Source organism: Brachycentrus maculatus, unplaced genomic scaffold (genome assembly GCF_059751285.1).
Source record: "Brachycentrus maculatus isolate JH-2025_06_01 unplaced genomic scaffold, ASM5975128v1 h1tg000332l, whole genome shotgun sequence".
NCBI lineage: Eukaryota > Metazoa > Arthropoda > Insecta > Trichoptera > Brachycentridae > Brachycentrus > Brachycentrus maculatus.
In genome coordinates this window covers 58,366-76,291 of record NW_028281081.1, presented here as the reverse complement: position 1 = coordinate 76,291, position 17,926 = coordinate 58,366, and the positions used below count along the sequence as shown (strand labels likewise).

The 17,926-nt window shown below is 32.9% G+C and overlaps 1 protein-coding gene across 1 annotated transcript in view; it reads left to right on the top strand.

The window, feature by feature from the left end:
- LOC148304113 (leucine-rich repeats and immunoglobulin-like domains protein 1) overlaps positions 1-17,926 on the top strand; it is a gene marked incomplete at its 3' end in the record, with an annotated part of 617,685 nt that overhangs the window by 541,399 nt on the left and 58,360 nt on the right. The window contains exon 7 of the mRNA XM_088268824.1: positions 7,465-7,550. The remainder of the gene's footprint in view (positions 1-7,464; positions 7,551-17,926) is intronic.

Sequence of the window (17,926 nt, the reverse complement as noted above, 5' to 3'; positions counted from 1 at the left end):
CTACCCCTGCGGGGAAGCGGCGTGATAGTTAGTTAGTTAGTTAGTTATATTTCCCGAGTTCTTTGTAAAAATCTCGTTTAACCGGGACCCGCTAAATCGAGAGTCTGCCTGCCATACATTAAATTCCGTCGGTTAGGGAGATAGGTGATGCATGACGTCATGTTACGTCACAAACCACGGTTCGTTAAACTGTTAAATTCCGTGAATATTGACGTGGAAAGTTTGAGAAACTCCGGGTAAAGAGACTCCGCCGAGAAGCCTAAGGCGCTTAAACTGTGATGAAGTTTGGTCCAGAAGACTAACTTCAGAACCCAGTTCCCTACCCAGTTATACTCAACTTTAATCCTACCCACTTTACAAGTATATCGTAGTTAAAGGGTTAACTTTCCATGTAAGGTTTAAAATCGAACGAAAAGTGTCATTTTATTTTTTTATAAATTCTTTTCAATTTGAGACCTTTCTGCCTTTACACGTACGGAGTTTCTTGCGATATTAGCAATGTGCACACCAACGCGTTGGATGAATTAACCCGTCACATTTATGCTTAAAAAGGGGCAGAGGAAGACCGAGAAAAACATGACACGATCAGGTATGCCAAATACTTGAAAGTGGTCAGGTTAGGAGTCGTAACAATCGGCGGGTATGTATGAGGAGATGCATGAACGTGGAAGAGGCGAAGAATGTTTTCAAAGACAGAGTGGTGTGGCGTTTTATTCTCTCTGCCTACCCCTGCGGGGAAGCAGCGTGATGGTTAGTTAGTTAGTTAGTTTACATTTATGCTTCCCTGTTCTCTTCTCCTACCACGACTTGAGACGCTCATTCTATTATTTAGATATCTCAACAAAGATGAAGAAGATAACACTGCTCGATGTGGTGTTTTATACACCATTGGGTGTAAATAAGGATCAAAGAAGGGTTGAAGACGTAATTTAAGTAAGTTTTGCGTTAATTAAATATAAAATTATAAATAAAAACATAAAAAAATATTATTTTTTGACATCTCATCAAATATGATGAAGAATATGGAAGTCTGGGCATTTACGGGGCTGACGATCGTCATAGGCTGGTTTAAGTGATCACTTTACACACGTTTAACATTCACCAATTCTACCCATTATTGACAACCACACTCATCAAATTCTTTGATTTGGAAGTTCTATATTATGAACCAATTTAGAAACGTTATTCTTGAGTCGCTAGAATTTCATTAGAAACATCTATTGGTGAGATGAAAAGAAGCTTTTTACTGAGCAGAAACTCTTTTATTAGTATGTGAGGTCCGAATCCTGGATTATAATCACACACATGAGAAACGCCAGATATCAATTTCATATTTATTTTTTTAGCTTTTAATTTGACCAGATAATTTATTTACACACTCAAAATGTTAAAAACTATAATGATTTCAAAAGTCTCGACATTGATGAATAAAAATGTGGATTTGCTGTACAACATTTTGAGTGTGTCCAATTACTAGTTCACAAATCTGGATTACCTTTAATTATAGAAGTTATTTTTCATACTACTTTTTTGACATCTCATCAGAGATGAAGAAGAATATAAGACGGTCGTCAGCCTCGTAAATGCCCATACCTCCATATTCTTCTTCATTTTTGATGAGATGTCAAAAAATAATATGAAAAATTACTCCTTTAATTGGAGATAATACAGATTTGTGAACAAGTATTTGGACAATAACAAAGAAAAAATATGGATTTGATATGTTGTACACTTTAGTTGACTGTGTGTACAAACATCTCGGCTGTCCAAACATTTTTGGACTAGGTAGAATCTACTTAGCCAAAAATGCAAAAAAAACGTACTACATAAAAAATTTCCCTTACTGTGTTTTGAGTTTGGACAGCCAATCTCCCCCCATTGTATTTTTAAAAGATTCTTTCTACAAAAGGTCTTTGACCTATCGTTGATAGTTATCAATATGTTTTGATCAATTTTACACAAAGAAAGCAAAACATTCTACGCTTCGTTGTTCATATCAACACCAAAACTTTTATGCTAGATGAACAGCTACCCTTCAAGCCACCCCTACTCGCTACGTCTCAACAATATATCCTTCCAACAGAATGTGTAATGTAATATTTAGTATGATAATAATAATTTGACGCTCGATTGGATCTAGGCGCGTGAAACCGAGCGTTTAACCCTCTAGTCGACTCCACGCCCAGTTAAACACTGAATCTTTAGTGCAAAGATGAGACGACTTGCCCCAAATATCAAGATATATGGCAACGTCCCTTACGCGGTACAGAAAGATAGGGTATTTCGGTAAAATATAATATAAAAAAAAAACAATTTAAAAAGCGGTTTCTTGTGATAATTTACACAGTTTTTTAATCTTATTTATTTAACAACATTTGAGTGTGTCCAAATACTTGTTCACAAATCTGAATTATCTCCAATAAGGATTAAAAAAAAACATCTCAACTTTGAATACCTATAAAAAAAAATATTTATAAAATAACCCTTAATTGGAGATAATCCAGATTTGTTAACAAGTATTTAAACACACTCAAAATGTTTAAATAAATTAAATGGCCAAATTATCAGCTTAAAAATAAAAATAAAATGAAAAAGATATTTTCTGGCGTTTCTCATGTTTGTGATTATATTTCAGGATTCGAACCTCACATACAAATGAAATAATTTCTGCTCCATTAACACCTCCTCTGCGATGGTGGGTCTGGTCAGACCCACCATCGCGGAAAATTATTGATTACGTAATAGGTAATTTGTTTACGTCGTTTTCCTTGAGTGTAATCGTTCTTCAAAAAATTACCTACAAATTGAGTTAAAAAAAAAGAACGAATAAAATATCAAAAATCATATTGAGTAAGGTCAGTTGTTCGCTATCAATGTGTTAGTGTGCCGTCTGCCGTGATTTTGAAATCCCAAAAACAAAAGCATACATTGTCAATCTTTGGCGATTGTTTCCGTTTATTGTTTTTTTTTATATTTGTTTTTAACTGATTTATTTGTTTACTTGTATGACGGATTAAATATCATAAATATAGACTATAAGGTAAATCTACATTTAAAAAATATTAATATTACAAAACACAGACCTTCACAATAAACTGTTTTATATTTGAACGATTTCTAGTTTTATTTTTTTTTAAATCTTTTCGACACTTTACCACAATGGCAGGAAAAAAATAATTATCTCATGACGAGATTGAACGACTTTTGGACAGTTCTAAAAGTGAAAGAAAAGTGAGAGAATAGTGCAGATGACAGTGATTTAGAATTCAAAAATCTTAGATTCAGAATTTGAAAGTGCAACGGAAAACGTGGTTTTATAAGAAATGTCAGTAAGTGATAAAAACATCGATTTCAACAAGAAAAGTACCGATTGTCCTCTTATTTTTTGGTAATAATTTATTGGTCAATAATAAAATTGAATATCATACCTATTATGTCTAACGAACTTGTATATAAAAATTTTATAATAATTAGTTTTATTTGGTTTCGTACAAAATTGTATTCATAATTTCTAAAACCCGCAAAATGTTTATGTAAGAAATGGCGAACTTTAAATGAATATTTACACCATTTTGGGCAATTCCGTATATATTTTTCAATGAAAATTTAAATATTTTCGCTGTATTTAAAATGAATTTTAATTGCATTATGGACAAAAATTTATCTTGAAATATTAACTCAAAATCCTAGAATCATTTTGTGGTTTTTGGAGCTAACTGCCACATTTTATATTTGAAGATAATTACTTACTTGCATTTTGTTAATAATTCTATCTGTTATGATGTTGACTTAAAATATAGTTATAAAATTAAAAACACAAATTATTTGAATTCAGTAAAAATTAAAATGTTTACAATCACTGCTTCATTGCCAACCATGCTACATGCGCGTGTGACATGCTCCGCGGTAGTAGTGAGTATATAAATTAGTTAGTCTGTGGTAGTGAGCCGCAGCGCGCGGTCGCGTTTGGATGATGCGCTTGGATAATTTAATTTCAAACCTATCAAAAACTTGAAAATTCTCATACAAAACTTATGACACATTATCCTATTGCTATGTAGGCTATTTTGAATAATATATAAAATATAAAAACCCGACGAAAAACGCCTAAAAGGCGATTTCTGTACTGGGTCAGATCAGACCCACCACCGCTGGGCGCGTTTTGTTTGAGGCCATCGCGCTTTAGGTGTTAAAAAAAACTTCTTTTTTCTCACCATAGATGTCTGTTGTAAAAATCCAGTGAATTCAAGCACTATGTTTCGAATTTGAATTATATAAATAGAAATTCCTTGAATTTGAGTAGTGTGGATGTCAATCATTGGTAGAATTGGTAAATGTTACACCTGTTTAAAATGATCACTTTAACCAGCCTATACGGTCGTAAGTCCCGTAAATGCCCAGGCTCCCATATTCTTCTTCATCTAATTTATTTTATTTCATATATCGCTCCGGCAGTCACTTTGTGGTAAAACTTATGCATTTTAAATTTAAGTTTCACCTAGTAAATACCACTATTTATTGAAATCTATTGTGACACGTGTTTTAATGCATTCAGCATAATTTTCAAACACCGTAATGGTGTTTTACTCTGTTACACGTGTCACAATCGATTTAAAGAAAAATATGTGTTTTCCATATAACACTTTTATTAAAATGGACTAATTTATTTATTTTCTCTGATAAAATCAAGCCTATTTTAATTGATCTTTTTGACACGGGTAAAAGTTAAGATTTTATCGATATTTTAATACGTGACTCGTTTGACATGTATGTCAAAAATCAGCGCTTGTCAAAATATCTAATATAATTTGACATGTATGTCAAAATAACATTTTTATTTAAAAAAAAATAAGTGCTATACCCTTGATTGAGCGACAGATTGATTATAACATTTTTACTTATTTATTTATTTACAAAATTGTTAGTAATATTAGTATTTAACCACTCACCGAGATTTTTTGTCTACTGGTTTCGAGACGTACCCGTCCTTTCGTCGGAAGAATCACTACCACAGCATGCAAACAATACTACCCTTCAGTACCATAGCACTATTTACACACTGAAAACCACACAAAATGTGTAAATAGTGCTATGGTAGTAAAGTGTAGTATTGTTTGCATGCTGTGGTAGTGATTGTCCGGACGAAGAGATGGGTACGTCTCGAAACCGGTAGACATAAAAATCTCGGTGAGTGATTATATACTAATATTACTAAAAATTTTGTAAAAAAAAAGTAAAAATGCCTAACCACAAAGTATATTTAAATGCATTTAATATTAGTAATATTGACAAGATCATTACTTGAAAAACGTAATTTTCGTTAGAAGAGGCAAATAATGTTTGCAAAGACAGAGTGGTGTAGCGTTCTTTTCTCTCTGCCTACTCCTACGGGGATTGGCGTGATGTTTAGTTAGTTATTTAATTCAATATTTCAAATTAGTGTAGTCGTTAACGAACTTACAACCCGGTGACTTGTGGCTTTCATTTCGCTAATGGATCATCCTAGGTTGACATCCTTGAATCGTCGAGTCGGGATGTGTTGGTGTATGGAGCCTTCGGTTAATATCACCCTGACCACGGGGAAAGTTACGCTACCTCCATGTACCATTGAATTAACTTGAACACTGCTACCACACATCCCCGAACAATTTACATAATGCATACTGCAGATGCGACGAAGCCGTATTACTTATTACCCCTACTGAAAGCTGAAAACTGAAATTAGAAAACTGAAAACTATTTTCATATTTCACGAGGTGGGTTATCATAAATATGAATTATTCTCATAGGTTTCTTACGTTTCTTATGTTATATGAAATTATTTCCTTCATTCAAATTTCTACAGACATTTCTCGATGGAACTGTGCTTTGTAAAAATTCATATAACTCATAACGTGCACATAAAATCTTGTCTACCAAATGCTGTATAATATCATTTACGTGATCACTTTAAATTTTCGAGTGATCATTTCACACAAGTGTGTGATCACTCTGCTCACTTAAATGACCCAAATTAATGTCATAAGCTCTAGAATGCTCAAACTTTGATCTTCTATCATATAAAAAAACAATTGATTTATCAGTTTGAACACCTTTGTTCAAACTCCAAATCCAAATCCATCATTTATCCAAATAAATCTTCATAAATTCGGATTACCTCCAATTAGGAATGATTTTTTACATTCAAATGTAAATGCCCAGAATTCCATTTTCTTCTTCATCTATTTTTTTTCTTTTTGGAACTTTTATATATTTGGTTCAAATTCGAAATGCAGTGCTTGAATTGATCACTAGAATTTCATCAAAGACATCTTTTGGAGAGGTGTGAGAAGCTTTTTACTGAGCAGAAACTCTTAATTTGTATATGAGGTCCGAATCCCCATTTTTTCTTCATCTATGTTGAAATGTCAACAAAAAAACTTATTTTATTAATCTCGTAATAGTTGCTCCAATATGTACGTTTTTACTGTATATTTTTACAGGAAAATGAATTACGTTTTATGGAAGTGACCAAGCGTAGTTTTGTTTCTTTGCATTTTGTCGAGAAACACGCTGATAGCTGATTAAAATCTTCTACAAACGGTTTTTCAATAATGTTAAGGTGGTATCTTGACCTTTCTACAAAACCAGCTCTCGGGTTATTCTATCACAACCATCCCCCATCCCCCAACCCCCATAACCACCCCCACCCCCACTGATCACGTATATGATGGTTTCTGTAAAGTCATACCCTTAATAGAGTTCCACTACCATGTAAGTTGATAAGATACCGTCCAAATAAAATTGGATAGATTATTTAATAAAACGTTACACAATTACCAATAAACAAAAGAATATATTTTCATCTTAACGTAGATGAAAAAGAATATGGAAGTCTTGATATCTACAGGGCTTACGACTCGTCAATTTGCTGATTGAAAAGATCACTTTATACACGTGTGATATTCACCATTCTACCCATGATTGACAACCACACTACTTAAATTTTTAGAAATCCTACGTATATTATAAATCTCATGTGCAGATTTTAAAAAATAATAAAATTACTTCTTAGCAGAGAAACCCAGATTTGTGAACAAGTTTTTGGACACATTCAAAATGTTGTGAATAAAATAATCTTGTCAAATTATAAGCTGCATAAAAATATGAAAATCATGTTTTCAGGCGTTTCCAGTATGTTAAATAATCCGGTTCGTATACATAAAAAAAGTTATCTTCTAAACAAAAGCTTTCAAGTATTTCAAATATTTGAGAGTGATCATGGTCAGGAGTCAGAATAATCGGCGGGTGTGAATGAGGAGATATACGAACGTGGAAGAGGCGAAAATTGTTTTCCAATACTGAGTGGTATGACGTTCTTTTTACTCTGCCTAACCTTGCGGAGGAGCAGCGTGGTTAGTTAAAAAAATATTTCACCATTTCATTCAATGTGTTATCTGTTTCATAAATATGTTTTATTTTCAGATTCTCTGGCGTCGCTCGTTCCTGAAATATATATTACCTGATTGGAAGCAGAATTGATTCCGACTGACTGGAGCTGATTGACAGGGGTGAGTTAATCAGAATTGATTATTTAATTTACTGCATTTTGGGATTTCAATTAAACCTTCGTCATTTAAGGAAGTCTACACCTTAAGGCAAAAACAACCTGTACAAATAAAATTGCAAACATTCTCAATATTATTAATATTTAAAGCATTTACGTTATGGTTTGTTACTTTTTACTCACTTATTTTTTTACAAAAATGTTAGTAATAATAGTATACTCACCGAGATTTTTATGTCACCGGTTTCGAGATGTACCCGTCTCTTCGTTAGGACAATCACTGTCACACTCGAATGTGCGCAATTTTTTCTAATAGCATGTGACTTGCGTTTCTACCTGAGACATGTAAAAACACACTTTATATTGAAAAGAGTTGTTTGACCACAATGGCAGCGCCATCTGTTGAACTTTCGTAATACACGCAACACATGCAGTACCAGGGCATATTCGTCTTTTTTCTCAATTCGTCCACTAGAGAGATGAACAACACAAAACAGTGTACGAAAAAAGAGATAGATGCCCGTCAGGTACTTGTGTGAAGAAGATAGCACTTTGATTAGTACGTTGTATACCTTAAACAATATCCGGTGTGGAAGCAAATGCGGGAACTTATTTCTTGTGACATCATAATCGCCTCCCAGTAGTAGTATTTTCTTTTAAATCACCAAACGTCCAAGTGATTGAAATTTAGCTATGGTTTATGCAACACTGCTTATCATGGTCCTACTTAGCCTTCAACATTATAAGTATTATAACATATTCCTCCTCGTGAGTGAACTTCCTCTTTACTTTTAAACTTACTATAATTTCATGTAATTCATGAGTGAAAATTCTAAGCAAAAACGCTCGCACATCTACTCGTGAGTGGATTTCCAATGTTTGTTTAAAGTTACCATTATTTCGCATAATTCATTAATAAATATATTCTAGGCCAAACCACGCACAAACCTATTCGTTAGTGAATTTCTTCTCTATGTTTAAAGTTACTTTCATTTAATTTTATTCACGCAATTTACTCCAAATTAAAAAAAAATTGACTCACCACATATGTTTTATAGAGCTGTTTTATTCCTGCCTCGTTTCGGCTTCAATCCGAATATTTCATCCAACCGAAAATACCTATTATTTCCTTTTCTTCGTTCTACGTTTTTCGTTGTTATTTCGCTCTTTGAAAGATTTACTTTACCGGAAGTGAAATCAATTATTCTCACCGGTTGCAAAATATTTAATTCCCGTTTAAAAGTCTACCTGGCAACCCCAGATTCGCTAAATAATTCACAAATTCTTTTCGTCTCTGTTCCGCATCTTTAGGCAACGAGACATCGCAGTGTTTTCTGCGGGAAATACCGTCGACTACCCCTTACCAAAGGGATGAATATTTAATGTATTTTTACATTAAACTCTGTGAAATGTGAAAAGCAGAGTGATATAAATGAGCGTTGGTAGACTTGGATGACTGCGAAGGGGAAGGTTTTCTACCTTAGATACGTTTCACCCTTTTGCAGTCTTCAAAACCTTAAAAAACTAAACTATCATCATTTCTTAGGCAGAGAGAATAGAACGCCACACCACCTTGTCTTAGCAAAAATACTTCGCCTCGTGCATCTTCTCATACGTACCCGCCAATCATTCTGACCACAATCAAATATTTGAAACGCTTGATAGTGACAAATAATCTTCTATCTTCTTTTGCTTCCATTTTTAACTACATTAGCCTTTGAATTCGTTTCATTTTTCTTTTTTCACTCATTCGATTCACATGCCCAAACCATCTCAACACACCTTCCTTAATTTTATCGATAATACTTATCTCAGCCTTGCATAATTTCAATAATAACCACAACAGCATAGAAATATGTTAAATTATTAATACAAAAGTTATAAACTTCACTATTTTCATGCAAAAGAAATTATATTATTTTTTGATTCCGGATTTACTTTGTGGAATGACATGTTTATTATTTTAAAAATTAAACACTTGTTTAAAACCGCTTATTGTAATATGTAGTTTTAACCACTCAGTTTTTGTAATCACCTGTTATTGAAAAAATCTGTAGTTTTTAAAGCCGGTCGTGTGTAATGCAATAAAACCCAATAATTGTTATTATTCAAGCGTTTAATTTTTTAAATAATCGTCAGTAGAAATTCATAAAAATATGAATAAAAAAAACTTTACAACATTTCCACAAATTAAAGAGTTTCTAATAGATTTATATTATCCACTGACACTTCGTGATGGAATTGCATTTTTAATTTATTATTAGATTAAAACCAATATTTTTAGCTTTTCCACTTTTTTATTTGACCAGCGACCGGGTTTCGTCGTTATTGACATCATCAGACTGGTTTGATGATGTCGGTAACGACGAAACCCGGTCGCTGGTCAAATAAAAAAGTGGAAAAGCTAAAAATATTGGTTTTAATCTAATAATAAAATAAAGAGTTTCTACTCAATTCAACGGTGTTCAAAATTCTAGTGCTTTTATTAGAATATTTCGAAATTGGATCATATATATAGAACTTCCAAGAATTTGAGTAGTGTGGTTGTTAATCATGGGTAGAATTGGTGAATGTTACACGTGTATAAAGTGATCTTTTAAACCAGTCTGTGACGGTCGTTAGCCCCGTAAATGCCCTGACTTCCATATTTTTCTTCATCTTTATTGAAATGTCAAAAAATAATACAAAAATACTTATGTATTTGCTTTCGAGACAGTCCATGTTCCCCTTGAACTAACTTTCCTCCACTGAACTAACCCGTTAAGGTAATTCAACGTGACAAGGTAGGGTCGGCCATTAGACCAATTGCTCTCTATGTTTATATGAAAGCTTTCATAAAAAACTTACGTCAATATAACGAAGTAAGCAAAATACATGTTAAATGCCAAACAACCCTTAAGCTCTGTGCTCCATAGTTTTGTGCTTTCTTTCAATTGAATTATTCATTCAAACCCTTTTCCGCACCCCAATGGTGCATAGGCCACTGCATTATAAACACAGTGGTATCTTGATCGTTAACGCACGAAGGAAAGGTGATCAGCCTTCCGCTTCAGGTACCAGTCCAGGGTAATATTGAATAAATATTAGATTGAAAAAATCACTTATATTTATTTGACCCCCCCTGGGAATCGAACCTGGGACCTCCAGGGCGGTAGCCGAGCTTGCTGACCATTACTCTACGAAGGCGGACAATTGAATAAATGGAATTAAGTATGTATAATATATAGTCTCCTCCGTAGTTTAATGGTCAACATGCTCGGCTACCATACTGGAGGTCCCGGGTTCGATTCCCAGTGGGTGGGGGGGTCAAATAAATATAAGAGAGTTTCTCATTCTGATATTTATTCAATATTACCCTGGACTGGTACCTGAAGCGGAGGGCTGATCACCTTTTTTTCTTGTGTTGATGATCAAGATAACACTGCATTTATATGATGCAGTGCCCTATGCACCATTGGTTGCGAATAAGGGTTTGAATAATGAAGATAAAAATGATTTTTTTATTGTAGTGTCTAGTATTTGTTAAATTACTAATTTATTATATTTTTGTCGGAAAATCTCAAAACTTGAGTTCAAATTGAAAATAATGTCTTCATTTAGAGTAGGTACATAATTTACATTTTCTTCATACCAACATTTTCTTCTGAACTTGATAAAATCAGACTTTATTCAGGTTGCACCACGAAATTAACATAACTACATGAATCCATCAAAATGCTTTAAACCACGACGGTTCTTTAAAAAAATTAGCGACGAAACCCTTTTAAATACTTAATATTTCACGAACCCTCAAACTAATCTACGTGAATTTTACACCGCTAGTACTCATAGCACAGAACTCAGCATGTGTGAATGCACAGAACGCAATTACTATGCAAGTGTCCTTGTAATCTTTAATGAAGTATCATTGTATGACTTTCGTAATATGAAGTGTAATACGCTCTCTTGTTGAAGTACCTACGAGCATCATACGGTCTTTTGTTATATGCCAGTGCCTTCTGTATTATACTTCATACAAGCCATGACTTAAATTGAATTCATTGTATGAGCTGCTATCAGTAAACCTGTCGACGGAGATTTCCATCATGTCCCCTGTTAATTGAATTTTGTACCTTTGGAGAGAAGCTATCTGGAAAAAATAAAATCATCAAGTTTTGCCTCAGTGCATATTATTTAGACTTTGTCCGAATTTATATTCACATATTTTTATTTTTTATTTTTTGTGTATTAATTATAAATCAAACACAAATTTTTTGAGTCTACTAAGTTGTATTTTATTAACAAAAACACATAAAAATTAAACTGTGACAATTGTTTCACCTTGTTAGGGCATTATCAAACGAATGACATTCGTTTAATACATAAATTAAAATGGAGTTCTACAAATTAAACACCAAATCAATAAATACCCATATTTTTTATTTGTTTCACTTCAGAGTTATTTTCTCAAGATTTTCATTGATATGTTGACAAAAATGAAGAAGAATATGGCATTTATAGGATATCTGGCCTGTAATATTTAGAAGTTATCCATATTTTTGGTCACACATTTAACATTTATTCCACTAAGGAGTCATTTATCTAAATTTTTATTGATACCTCAACAAAATTGGAGAAGAATATGGCATTTATAGGATATCTATTCTGTAATATTTAGACGTTATCCATATTTTTTTTTCACAAATTTAACATTTATTCCACTAAGGAGTCATTTATCTATATTTTTATTGATACCTCAACAAAAATGGAGAAGAATATGGCATTTATAGGATATCTGGCCTGTAATATTTAGACGTTATCCATATTTTTGTTCACAAATTTAACATTTATTCCACTGAGGAGTCATTTATCTATATTTTTATTGATACCTCAACAAAAATGGAGAAGAATATGGCATTTATAGGATATCTGGCCTGTAATATTTAGACGTTATCCATATTTTTGTTCACCAATTTAATATTTATTCCACTAAGGAGTCATTTATCTACATTTTTATTGATACCTCAACAAAAATGGAGAAGAATATGGCATTTACATGTTTTTACTGATTTAAGTTATCACTTAAATTAAGTTAATAAATAAATTGTGTATCATTCACCATTCGGCCCATAATTGACAACTATATTACATTACTCAAAGAAATTGTATTTTTGCTTTGATTGAAAAAATCTATTGCATGTTCGCAGGTGATATCAGTCTGTTCACAGTTATTTTACCTTTAGTTTTTTTTATTTTATTATTTATTTGGCAGTATAAATATTTTTTTTTAATAATTTTAAAAAATTTAAAAATTAGAGGTAAAATATCTGTGAACATTTTATAAATTATTTAATTGGCAGTATAAAAAATTAAAAAATTAAATAAAATCAATCTAGAGGTAAAGTAACCGTGAACAAACTGTACGGTTGAAATTAGTAAGATGTTTTTTCTATGAATGAGAGGTTAGGCGTTTTTACTTATTTTTTGGCTTTTAAATGGATATAGTAAACGTTAAAATATATTTCGTTAAATAATCAACGCAACTATCTAAAAAAAATAGTTTACAGGTGTCTTAAATTTAGATAAAGCATCAAACGATTTTGTTCCTAGGAAATCCAACAACAGTTCAAATAATATTTTATCATATTTTTTTTTAACTCCTTTCATTTCAAAAACCATTTTTTTCAAAACCGTATATTTATTTCGAAGAAAAACTTATTTTTTTAATACAAAAACGTTGTTTAAATTTTATTTTAATTTATAACATCAAATATTGCCTGGGTGTGATGTAATTAATTTGCGATTTATCGTATATTAGGTCTTAATAAGAATAAAAGGCCCGAAAACAACTGACATATTGAATCTTATTTTTATTCTGAAGTCCCTTGTTAGGGCCGGAACTTGAGCGCCTATTTCGAGTCACCGAAAACATTTTTCAAAAAGATCTTCCTGTGATCTTTGAGATTATAATGAGTTAGTTTGGCAGGCCTATCATTATAAGTAGCACAAAGGTCTTACTGTAATTACTGCAGCGTTTTCTGTCGTTTGACGTTTTGGCCGACCAATTAGTGCAGTCGGAAGCAGTTTGCATACTTTATTGGGACCCCAACTCACTGAACTTTACATTATATATATATATATATATATATATATATATATATATATATATATATATATATATATATATATATATATATATATATATATATATATATATATATATATATATATATATATATATATATATATATATATATATATATATATATATATATATATATATACATATATAATTTTTGACATCTCATCAAAGATGAAGAAGAATATGGAAGTCTGGGCATTTACGGAGCTGACGACCGTCACAGGCTTGTTTAAGTGATCACTTTACACACGTGTAATATTCACCAATTTTACCCATTATTGACCACCACACTACTCAAATTCTTGGATGTTCTATATATATATATATATATATATGAACCAATTTAGAAACCTTGTTCTTGAATCACTACAACTTCACTAGAGACATCTATTGGTGAGATGTAAATGCCCAGACTTCCATATTTTCCTTCATCTTTGATGAGATGTCAAAAAATAATATGAAAATAACTCCTGTAATTGAAGATTATCCAGATTTTGTGAACAAGTATTTGGACACACTCAAAATGTTGTAAATAAATAAAGGGTGAAATAGCAAGAGATATAATGAATTTTTCTAGCACTATTTAGAACGGTCATAATAATTTTGTGCTTTCTCGGTTATTTATAAGAACGAACGTAAACGTGCGGGGAAACGTTTTAGTTGAGCTTTCTGCGCGTGAATTTTTGCCTAGTACATGAATAATGCAAATCATTCACGTTGCTTCCGGATCGTCGTTGTGTTGCCGTGACGACACACGTGCCGACTTGAACAACACGTTGCCCGACATCTGGCCGCCTGCATAATGAATATCCGTAGAGTAATATTATCCTACTCCTCCTAATTGAAAATGCCTCCGAAATACCTGAAAACCTTGCCGAACGACCTTTCTGAGTTCAACGGTTTAATTTCATATAATATCCGGGTAGTGTTATTATCTTTTCATACATTTGGGACGAGAGATGTCTTCCTGTAAACAACCGTCACATTTTTCGGCTTTAATTTATTATCTCTGTAAAAATATTTTAATTGTGAATGAAAACACTTGTTTTTTTATCACTTGAATATTATTTTTATTTTTTACGACTAGTTTTGAAAGCTACAGATGCTTCCATTTACGTGTTTGAATATAAACTGTTTATTTTCAAACACGTAGATGGAAGCATATATAGCTAACAGAGGTGGGTAGGCAGAGAGAATAGAACGCCACACCACTCTGTCTTTGTAAACATTCTTCGCCTCTTCCACGTTCATGCATCTCCTCATACATACCCGCTGATTGTTACGACTCCTAACCTGACCACTTTCAAGTATTTGGCATACCCGATCGTTATTATTTAAAATAAATATTTCCCAAGTAGTAAAAAACAAGTATTTTACTGACAATTTAGTAATTTCTTACCACAAAGTAAATGTCGAAACAATAAGTAAAGTAAAAATATTCAGTGTGAACGTATATATATGAAGGACTGTCAGCTTTTCAATATTTTTTTTTATTACCGCGTAATTATTTTTCATTGCTCCCTTATTTTCTGCACTTTTAGCGGCCATATTAAGCTTTAAATATAAACACAAAACACTTTTATAATACCACTTCTGAGCTTATCAATGTAAACACTGGTTTCGAGAAGTAAAGATAATATAACTATAAGATAAGTCCTATAAGATAAATCCTATAAGATAAGTCCATTAAGACGTGAAAATAAATACTTACTTGCTTTTGGTTAAGTACAATTATGTTAAATTAATATTGTTTTCTAAAGGGTCCGCCAAATAACATTTTTTTTTGAAAATGGGGCGCAAAACATCGAGTGTAGCTTCGGCTGTGTGGCACGTAGCGCCGTCCTGTTGAAACCAAATGTTGCCAATATCCTCCTCTTCAATTTTTGTGAACAAAAATCCGTTCAACATGGCCCGATAACGATCGCCATTGACTAACGGCCACTCCTTGCTCATTTTCAAAGAAAAATGGCCCAATTATGCCTCTGGACCAAAATCCGCACCAAACAGTGACTCGTTTTGGGTGTACCGGCTTTTCAATGTATGCGTGCGGGTTTTCTGTGCCCCAAATACGACAATTTTGCTTGTTTACATACCCGCCAAGATCAAAATGAGCTTCATCCGAAAAGATGATTTTTTTGGCAAAATCGGCATCTTCTGTAAGTCGAATGTCGCAATATTTCCCAGCGTTGTTCAAGCGTATACACAACCATATTCGCTCAGCGGAAGGATAAAACTAATTATCTGTCAAATCAGACATGAGCTAAGTGTTACCATTCACGAAATAAGCACTAGTTGAAAAAAAAAACTTTAGATGGCGGACCCTATATATTCTTGACATTTTAATTAAATAACCGTAACGATTCATTTTTTTCTACTGGATATGACTAGAATCCTATTGCATTTTCAGTTTTTTTTTAAATCTTAATCTCAGACCAAAGTACGGAGCGCTTAAGAACTGTTCGGACTGCCAAAAATATAGACACATTCCCATAAGTTATAGTCAACTTTGACCCGATACACGTAAAGAAGAAGAAACAACACTTTATCTTAAAATATTGTAACACGTATTGATGCATTCCGAATCAGTTAACTTATCAGTTTCAATACGGGTCACTATAGATTTAAAGAAATAGTGATATTTATCAAGTGAAATTTTAATTTAAATAGATAGATATTACCACAAAGTGACTGAAGAATCAATTAAATCGTCTAAATTTTGTGATTGACTGATTACCCTGTTAAAAGGAGAGAGAGAGTACAAGTATATCAGGTTTGGTTGAGTGAACAATAAATATTTACCGTGCACGTCTGTCAACCTGCTCGGTTCGAGAATCATCCCTTAATTGAATAGGCCGTTGATACTGGCTCGTTCATGATCTGCTGGCGTAGGTACAACCCTTTCCGCATACTACCCTGGTATATAAATAACAATGCATAAGTAAGGGGTGATTTTAACCCTGTGTTGCACAGAACAGTGTTATGTGCAACATCATTTTCTTCTTCATTACGAACCATGTCAGGTCCCCCTTAGTCGAATATCACTTGAGATTAATTGTCCTATTCTTGGGCACCTCTAAACAGTCCTGATCTCCGTCCAATCTCCGGAGCTAGATCTGCCTTCTACTCACATCTCGATTCACTATTTGGTGCAATAGCTCGTACTACTCTCCTGTAAGCCCATGCCCCAGATAAGCGTTTATATTCCAGTATAATGATTTGAAGAGAGAGAGAGAGAGAGCACAACGGAGTCCTGGTTCCAACTCTGATGTATGGAAGTGAAACATGGAGTTGGCAAAAGAAGGATGAAAGTAGACTGAATGCAGTCGAAATGCGATCTCTCAGAAGAATGTGCGACAAAACGATGTATGATAGATGTACGAATAGTGAAATAAGGAAGGAATGCAAAGCTGAGATAAGATTTATCGATAAAATTAAGAAAGGTGTGTTGAGATGGTTTGGACATGTAGAACGAATGAGTGAGGAAAGAACGGTAAAACCAATTTATGAGGCGAATGTTAGCGGGAAAAGAAGCAGAGGAAGACCGAGAAAAACATGGCAAGATCAGGTATGCCAAATACTTGAAAGTGGTCAGGTTAGGAGTCGTAACAATCGGCGGGTATGTATGAGGAGATGCATGAACGTGGAAGAGGCGAAGAATGTTTGCAAGGACAGAGTGGTGTGGCGATCTATTCTCTCTGCCTACCCCTGCGGGGAAGCGGCGTGATGGTTAGTTTGTTAGTTTTTATAATGATTTGAATTTTTAATAAAATTAAATAAAAAAAATATTTAAATTTTACTTGGTAAATACCACTATTTCTTAAAATCTATAGCGACGTGTGTTTCGATATATTTCAATGCATTATTTACCAATTAAACCATTAATGAAAAATATATATATTACAACGAAGTGACTGCCCAATCAAGTAATGAACAATAATCTCATTTAATATCTTTATAAAAATAATTGACTACTTTTTTTATTAATACAAAATAACCTACCGGTTTCGACAATACCTTGTCATCATCAGCGTTTATTTTAAATCAAAAACATTAAAATACTCTCACCAAAAACTTCCACACACTGCAGTTTTTAGTAAGAGTATTCTAATGTTTTTAATGGTTTTTATTTCAAATAAACTCTGATGATGACAAGGTATTGTCGAAACCGGTAGGTTAAATTGTATTAATAAAAAAAGTGGTGAAAACAAAGTTAATTAATTTTATAAAGATATTATAAAATGTGCCACAAAGTACCTGCG